We start from the raw sequence: 8,470 nt of genomic DNA, 5'->3' as shown, positions 1-8,470 counted from the left end.
AGTTCAAAGAATATTGGCAAAAAGGAGAGAAAGCAAAGAGGAGCTTGACTCTGTAGCTACTTGGGACACTCAGATACAATGATTACAAGGGACTATATGTATTCAACAGATTAAAAGGAAAAAAGAAGAAAAATAATGAGAGGGATAGCTGGCAAAGGCTTCTGCATTCCAAATTTGAATTAATGCATAAAGCCAACTAATTTCCACTATATATGATTTATTTCAGTTTGTCCAACAATCTGTTAAATAATGCTTTTAGTAAAGTAGTCTATATGAAGAGTACAACCTGAGACAACCACAAATAGTAAAGAAAACCAAATCTATTTTATAACGAAGTCCATATAACCCCTTTTACAGTAGTTTCTGAACCATAAACAAACTCACTAATCTTCCATAGAAATGACATTTCCTATTAGAAAGTTAATTACTAGTAGTCCAATTCATACTGGTGAATGTTTTGCTAGTGAAGTACAATTAAAGGAAAAAGATGAAAGAAGAATGGAGATTAAAAAAAACACTCTTAGAGCCACGAAGTATAAACACTGCTCTTTCTCCTTTACAGTGATGTACCTACTAAACAGCGTTTCAACAGATACCGTTATCAACGTTTATCTTTTGTATGGTCTTCTGTAGTAGTCTGTTAAAATCTTCTCCTATCTAACAAAACAAAATACATACAAATACATATAAAGTGCACACTAGTTCTCTCCAAGGAAACAGGCTCTTCAATCATTTGTATCAGCAGGTATGCACCTGCTGTCTTAATCTACTATTTCTGCTGCGCGCATACATACTGCCTACAATTGCAAGAGAAGCCTTCAAAATCTACGAAGTGGCAAAAATGCCACCTGTGCAACGTTTAATCAACACCCTGCATATCTCACAGTCTTCAGAGGCACAATTTCTACAAGCTCTCTACATTATTCAGTGCAAGGAATGGACAGCACACACTTAATCAGCTGCTATTCTGATTAATTACTTCCGTCTTTTTTCCCATTGCTCAACACATGGACCTAGGGCTGAGTCTACCACTCATGGCTTGAACAATGAAGAAACTGCTCTGGAGACAGACTTCATTACCTCACGAGATTTTCCAAAGTGCCCATCTGTGCAACACATAAATGCTTAACGTATTTTCAAACAAAAGTTTAAGACTTAAAAAAAAACCCCACACACTAATTTTGAGTGCCCAACTTCAGATGTTTCAAAGTTGGAGTGGTCTCGGTACTCTAAATTCTATTGCATTTCATATGCCGAAACGAGAGCTCCCATTAACACCAGCAGTGGATATTCACTACTGCTGCAAAACAGGCTCCAGAAGCCCAGCTTAGAGACTGAGAAAATGAAGGGTGCAGTTACATACGTATTTGGCTTGATCAGCACTGTATATAATTCAATCACAGCTACGAAGTCCAACTACTTACAACAAGAATTGCAACAATGAAATCAAACTGGGGCCAGTCTGCAAAGTTTAATCCAGACATTCACTGACTTTCTGGTGCTGGTCTTATAAACCCAATTATCTTCTCAAAAATTTATGGGGTGTTTCACACCCCATAAATACAAATATATACAAATATAAATACAAATATTATATATATAAAATATATATATTTATATAAAATATACAAATATAAATACAAATATTTACAAATATATACAAATATAAATACAAATATACAAATATTTTAAAAACCAATTGAAAAGTTCCTCCCCAACACGCTAGCAGCTACCAATGTAACACCTTCTGGTAGGCACATGGCTCAGAAATTAAGCTCAGGCACGCAGCTCATCTACACAAGCCATGCACTAATGACTTCAAGAATTAAAAGAGCCTCCTGAGACTTCTAAACAAATCTCCTGTTGTCAAAAACACTTTTAAAATTCATAATTTCTCAGCCTATGTCAAGTAACTGAAGCAGATCCAGGCAGGACAAGACAGGGACATCTACCACAATGGCTCTGTTAAGGTGGCTGGACGTAGCTTCCACATTTCTCCCTCTGAATCGTTTGTATTTGGAGTTCCTTCATAAAATCTTTTTAATGTAAAGCTGCTGCGCTCTAGTCATTCCTTCTAGTACCTCCTTATACTTGGAACATGTATGTATCCAAGACAAGCACTGTATGAGTGTCTCATAGACAGGTTCTGAACTGGAAGAAAACAGTGAGCATAGTGCTTCTGTTCTGCATTCATTCAGATTGTGCAACTTCTGAAACACAGAAAACGTGCTGTTCAGCACAGTTTCATTTGCAGGCATGCACACACAGAAAACCCTGCCCAGAAGTGAAAAAAAAAAAAACCAAACCAAACAAAACAAACAAAACCAAACAACCAGAAAAAGGATAGTTGAGAGTTTGGGTGCACTCTCACACAACTTCTTTGCTCCTTTGGAGCTGACAAAAGGCAGTGGGAATTATCAGCTGCACATTCCCTGCGGTAGCACTGAAGAGCAGAAAAATTCGCTAGAGCACCATGGCAGGGTCACTCCTGAGAAGCTTGACAAAGCAGAAGGGCCAGCAACACCTGCTTGCTCTCCATGCATCAAAGGAAAGAGGTCCTGCATCTTTTAGCCTGTCCCCGTAGCAGATCACAACATATTCTCCCCAAGAGGACTGGCAACAGTTCGGTGGGAATTTTAAACTGAATGGCGCGCTTGGCAACCTGTACCTAAAAGTACTAAATATCACTGCATGCAGAAAGGTTAAGGGAATGTAAAATTTAATAGAATGTAAAATTTAAGGGAATGTAAAATGTAAAATGTAAAATTTAATAGAATGTAAAATTTAATAGCTTTTTCTTCTTCTGTGGAATAGTGCAAGTGTGAGGCAGTTTTTATTTGTTCTGGATCAATACATTTCTACAGGTAGTAGCAAACAAGTAGATTTTAGAGCACCTGATGTTTTGCACTGATGATCAGAAACACTACGTAACCTTGAATATAGCAGGGATGGCATTCTGCTGTAAACCAGGCCCATTTAAGAAATCAAGGCAAAAGCAGTTATATGCTAAAGAAGAGAAAGAATACACAATGTTTTGGGAGTAATTTCAGGTGATCACCTGATTATTCGCTCACCTAGCTCTTTTTCTCTCTTCCTTGCAATCCATGGATTGCTGCATATAGGAACTTTGTTTTCTTTCCCTTCTATCTTCATCCTTTAATGTTTTAAGCTTATTTCCATAACTAGATTTGTTTGTATAGGGTTATTCAGGGACAGTTATACAATTATTGGAGCATAGCTGTTTGATTTTAAAGTAAGCACTGTAGAATTAAAATTCGAAGTACAGAAAATCCTCACGTCCATTCCCACAAATCCTTAGCAGAGAAGCATCCAGCACAAAAACATTTCCAAACACAGTTCAGCATATAGAACTCATGGGGCTCCCTGCTCCTAAAGCAAGGAACAGTGCCCACACATAGGATAATGCATCACTACTGCTTCATGATGGGCCAGCACACGTATCCCAGAGTATCCTCTTACAGACCGCTTAACTATAATTACAGATGTATCAGAACATCACCAGGAGATGTCCTATAGAACAGCTTTTCACTCTCAATTGCTAAATCACAAAGCCAGAAGCACACATTGTTTCCAAATTCTATTTTTTTCACAGTGCACTGCTTGGTTTTGCTACAGAAATACTTATCAGCAGCGGCACATCCGACGGTCAACACCAGCCAGCAGGGAGACACCTGAAGATGTTCATGGTGTGAATAATTTCTTGGAATTCTCTGTCCCATTTCAATACCATTCTGGTTCTTCATTTCCCTGCATACACCGACATCATGTGCATGCCGGTTTCCACTTTTCCTTAGATATGTGGCTTATTTGTGAGAAATACTGGTTACAGAAATGTATGTTTTGACTCATTGTTTATGAAACTACCAATGATTTACTCACTTCAGTTAGTATTTATTTCCAACAAATGGTATCCTGTAATTCAGAAGCCAGTCTCCAACAAAGGTCTTGAGCAGAAATGACTTGTTGTAATGGCTGATTGCTTTGCCCTGGCTGTCAACCCTTCCACTCCCTCTGGGTGGATACCTTCCTCACAAAAAGGAATGAGAAACATCATCCCATCCCTCCACACAACCCAACTTTATTGTTCAAATTCATCCCCTTTAGCTCTTTAAGCTAAGCTGTTTGGCCTTATGTCTTACAAATTGACTATGTTTTGCTTCTCAAACTGACCTGGAACACCTCACAGGTCATAAAGTAAGCTTCACAACAATTCCCAAGATACGGACATCTTAGTTCCATTTTACTGAAGAGGCAGTTAAATACTAAGAAGCTAATCAGCTTGCCCAGACCACAGCATAACTAAAAGAGGAATGTGAAACCTATCAGTATCCCGCTCAGTTCCCCCTGAAGTTGCACTGGCCACGGTAACGTCACTGCAGTGCTTGCTCCCCGAACAGAGATGCACAAAAAAAGCTCCGAGAACACCATTCACCTCCTGGAGCCCATTAAGAATAATCAACAAACGAGGTCAGTTTTCCAGAAAGGACTTCGAGGAACCAAAGCGCCGAGCCGGTCTCTTAATGCACGTTCCTTAACTTCTCAGCAGCTCGCGAGGACCTTCGCCAGCCAGGCAAAGTACACTTTTTACCTCGACAGCCGAGCAGAGCCCCGTCCCCTCGGCCGCAGGGGCAGCACGCGAGGGGCACAGGGTGCCAAGGGTCCCTCCTGCGACAGGGCGACCCGCCGGCATGAGGACCAGGCGCAAGGTGGGCTCATCCCAGGGCTTCACCGGGGAAGCCCAACAACGCCTTCACAGCTCACAGGCGGACAATGATTCGCCCCCCACCCCACCAATTAAGTACCTTTTATACATATGTGTATATATATATGAAGTATACCTTTTATATACATATGTGTGTGTATATATATAAAGTATTAAAAAGGAGGTGCTCTGATTTTCAACATCGTTTTCACCTTTGCTAAAAGGACATGGAGGGGGACGGGTGACAAACAGTTTTAAATAACGGTCCGTACACCGAGTCAGTACACAGAGCAACGCAAGAGAGTAAAAAATGGAAAAGAAAACCGCAACAACAACCACCAAAACAAACAAACAAAACCCAAAACAAACAAAAAGAAAAACAACCCAGTGAGCTACATTTTATGCACGGTAACCATTTTAACCTCTTAGAAAAAAAAAAAAAAAAAAAAAAAAAAAGAGCCGGAACGCGTATTTCAGCCTCCCGCGGAGGCTGTCAGCCATCACCGGGCAGCGGCCGGGGCACCCCCCGCCGCGCCGCGCCGCGCCGCCCTCCCGGCCTGGCAGCGGGGCTGTGGGTGCCGGCGAAGGCCCCGGGGGTGCCGCGGCCACCGTCCCCCCTCTCCCCCGCCCCCGCCCGCCGTCAGGCCACCGCCATGGCGGCGCTGCCGCCCCGCCCCGCCCCGCCCCGCCCTCGCACCGCTTTGAGGTCCAGCACGCCGTCCTTGGCCTCCTGCAGCAGCGACACGAACTTGGTGGTCAGCAGCCCCAGGCTCTTCTCGTGGCGGCTGCTACCGCCGCCGCCGCCCGCCGCCTCGGCCGCCGCGGCCATGCCGCCAGCGGGGCCGCCCCCGCCGCGCCACGTGTGGCGACCGCCGCAACGGCCCGAGCCCGGAACGGAGCCCCGGGCCGAGGGCTGCGGCGGGAGGGGCGGCGCCGCAGGAAGTGACGCCGCCGCCGTTGCCTGGACACGGCGGCATGGTTTCGGCGGCGGGGGGCGAGGGGCTGGGCCGTGGGGAACGGGCCGCGCCCGCCCCTCGGGGCTGCGGCCGGGGAGGCAGGTGACGGGGAGGGTCCAGGGCCCGGCCCTCCTCTGCCCTGGTGGCCTCCGGGCGGCAGAGCGGCCTGCGGGAGGGGAATTCCGCTCGGCTGACAGGGCCCGGCCGGGCGGCGCAGGCCTGGGGTCCGCCTCAGGAGCCCCCGCGAGGCCGCCGCTGCCCTTCACCGTCGCTCCCGGCCCCTCGGGTCACCGTTTGCCATCGGTGCCGAACCACTCAGAATAACGATAAACGGTGTTCTCGCAGCTCCCGAGGCAGGACACGGGACACGCTGATGTTCCAGCGAGAGGCGCTGAGAATTTCGGATGCTTACCCCGTCCCATGCAGTGGTGTCCGAATATACTCGGCCTTAACTGTCATCCAGGCACACCTCTTTCCTTCCATTACCACCAGATAAAAGTAGGGAAGGTTTAAAGTCCACATAGCATAATAATTCAAGAGATGCACTTCAAGAAAGAAATGCCATTGGGAAAAGACCCTCACACACACCCCCACCCCCAGGTCACACCAGGCAGTGGAGCGCGTTGTGGAGGGACATCACACTGAACGTGCTGTGCCTCACAGGAGCTGTACCTTTTTAGACAATAGCGCGTTTGGGGCAACACATGTATGTGTAGGAACAAGAGGCTCTGCACTCTCTCTGGACCTCGAATCAGATTCCTCCTGGTCCCACGTAACACAGGAATTTCCTAAGTGATTAGACATTCAATATTGATTTAAATAGATCCATTATCTTGCCTGGAAGTGAAAACAAAGCAGAATCTAATAACAGAATCAGTTTAAAATTGTCATAATTAATGCAGAACAAATATGTCTTGCATCCAACAAGATCAGAGTTCACATTTTGCTTAGATTTTTATTTTATGTACTGTTATACCTTTCAGTAATCTCAGGCTGAAATTTATCCTTGTGAATAGGTAAATTTGGCACAGCTTTGACCTACACCCTATTTTCATTATTTTATAATTTTGAGGCCTTTTCCCAAGGTAGAAATCATTTAAACGTCTATTCAAAACTTTCAAGGAAGCCGTACAAGCATAAAGGGGGAAACAATGCCAAAAGTAGAATTAGTCACATGAAACCCAAACAATCCAAACACTACTAACGTGTGTACATACTACAGTACTTGGGTATGAGATTTCTGAGCTAGGAGCAAGGAACAAAAAGAATTTCTGTTAAAACCCAGTAAGAACTCCCTATGGCAAAACCAGAAAAGAGTTTCAGAATGAAAATTTTGGAGGAAAAACTCTGAGCCGGTATTAATAAGTTGAATCAGGGCAAGAGTAAGTTCTCTCACCATCCTGGAGCATTCCAGGTATTCAGTTACTTCACCCCAAGGTGTAGCTTGGTCAAATAATAAGCAAAGGAAAGAGAAGTGCCCAATGAAACACTCAATAAACATGACAGAAAAGCACTCTGAACTGCTGCAACCTTTCTGCTCAAGTGACATCTGTGTAAATGCTACAGAACAGCTTCCCAGGTGAGTATTTCCTCACGTAACATGGCTTCTGAAGAAGCAGGAGTGTGTAGAGCACTTGATAAGAATTAGAAGTCATTTTTGTCTGCATTTAGGTAATATTGTTAATTTGTATCAGGGAATGAAGAGATCACTAGGAATCAAGAGATGCCAGTAGACCAATAAATTAGGCTAATTTTAAACTTTACAGCAAAATTTACTAGGCTGACATACATTAATACAACCGTGCCAGGTGGATTACACCTTGCTAACCATTACCACTATGTATTAATTTTTATGTGCTATCAACTGTTAGCAGGGATTCAACGCAGTCAGTCCTTACCCAGCTGTATCCCACTTTATCTGGCGGTATACCGCACCACAGAGCGGGTGCCTCCTCGTCAGCGCTGATGGCTCCGGTCCTCGGTGGTCTGCAGGGCCCGGTGCAGGAACTCTGCACGCAGGGAGCCAGAGCTGGAGCAGGTGCCTGCTTTCTGCATCCTCCTACAGATTTGGGAATCTTACCCTTTTATAAGGCTGCGCAATCTCAAAGACCATTCCCAGCCCTCCACCTCGGCCAATGCTGCTGTGCGAAGGCGGGGGGCGTTGCTTTCCCAGGCCACTGCAGGTGTTGGGCTGCTTTTTTAAGTTTGCTTCACTGCTCCTCCCTTTCTTAAAACAAAAGCAGTCTGTTCCCAGCTCTCAAGGTTGTGCTTTGTCAAAGACCAATCACTAACTGTCAGCGAGTTGTTTTTGGTGCCACAGCCTCTGCTTTTAACTTGTGCCCATGTTTTCAAGGCCTTCTTTACAGCCCACGCATAAGCTGTGCCTCGTAATGAGGCAGCTGGTATCAAGCTCTGCTTCACACAGCAAGTTCTCATAACAAGTTGGTAACAAGCCCACAGGGCCTTGCAGTTAGCCAAAGGCGAGGGGCCTTTTACTAACACTAGTAAGTAGTCAGTCAGTGTATGTAAGTGTCGGTTCTGAGCAAGCTGAGGGTAAAGTGGGCTTGGCAGCTTCTATTGCCATTGGAGTAACAGGACTCTAGCTACTGCGAGGTGCAAGGTGGGAAGAAATAGCTCCACCTGGTGTAAAAACAAATAAACTCACGTTTACTTACTACTGCAGCATTAAACACTTCAGGGTATGGTGTAGTACAATGACAGTTTAGGATCTTCTGAGACAAGCAAATTAAATAAATACCTGAGTGCAGTGGAGACAGTAAAGTCTCCATCG

This window comes from Vanellus vanellus (assembly GCF_965231255.1).
Source record: "Vanellus vanellus genome assembly, chromosome: 2".
In the NCBI taxonomy this organism is placed as follows: domain Eukaryota; kingdom Metazoa; phylum Chordata; class Aves; order Charadriiformes; family Charadriidae; genus Vanellus; species Vanellus vanellus.
The sequence above is the reverse complement of the archived record's forward strand: the minus strand, read 5'-3'. Positions refer to the sequence as shown.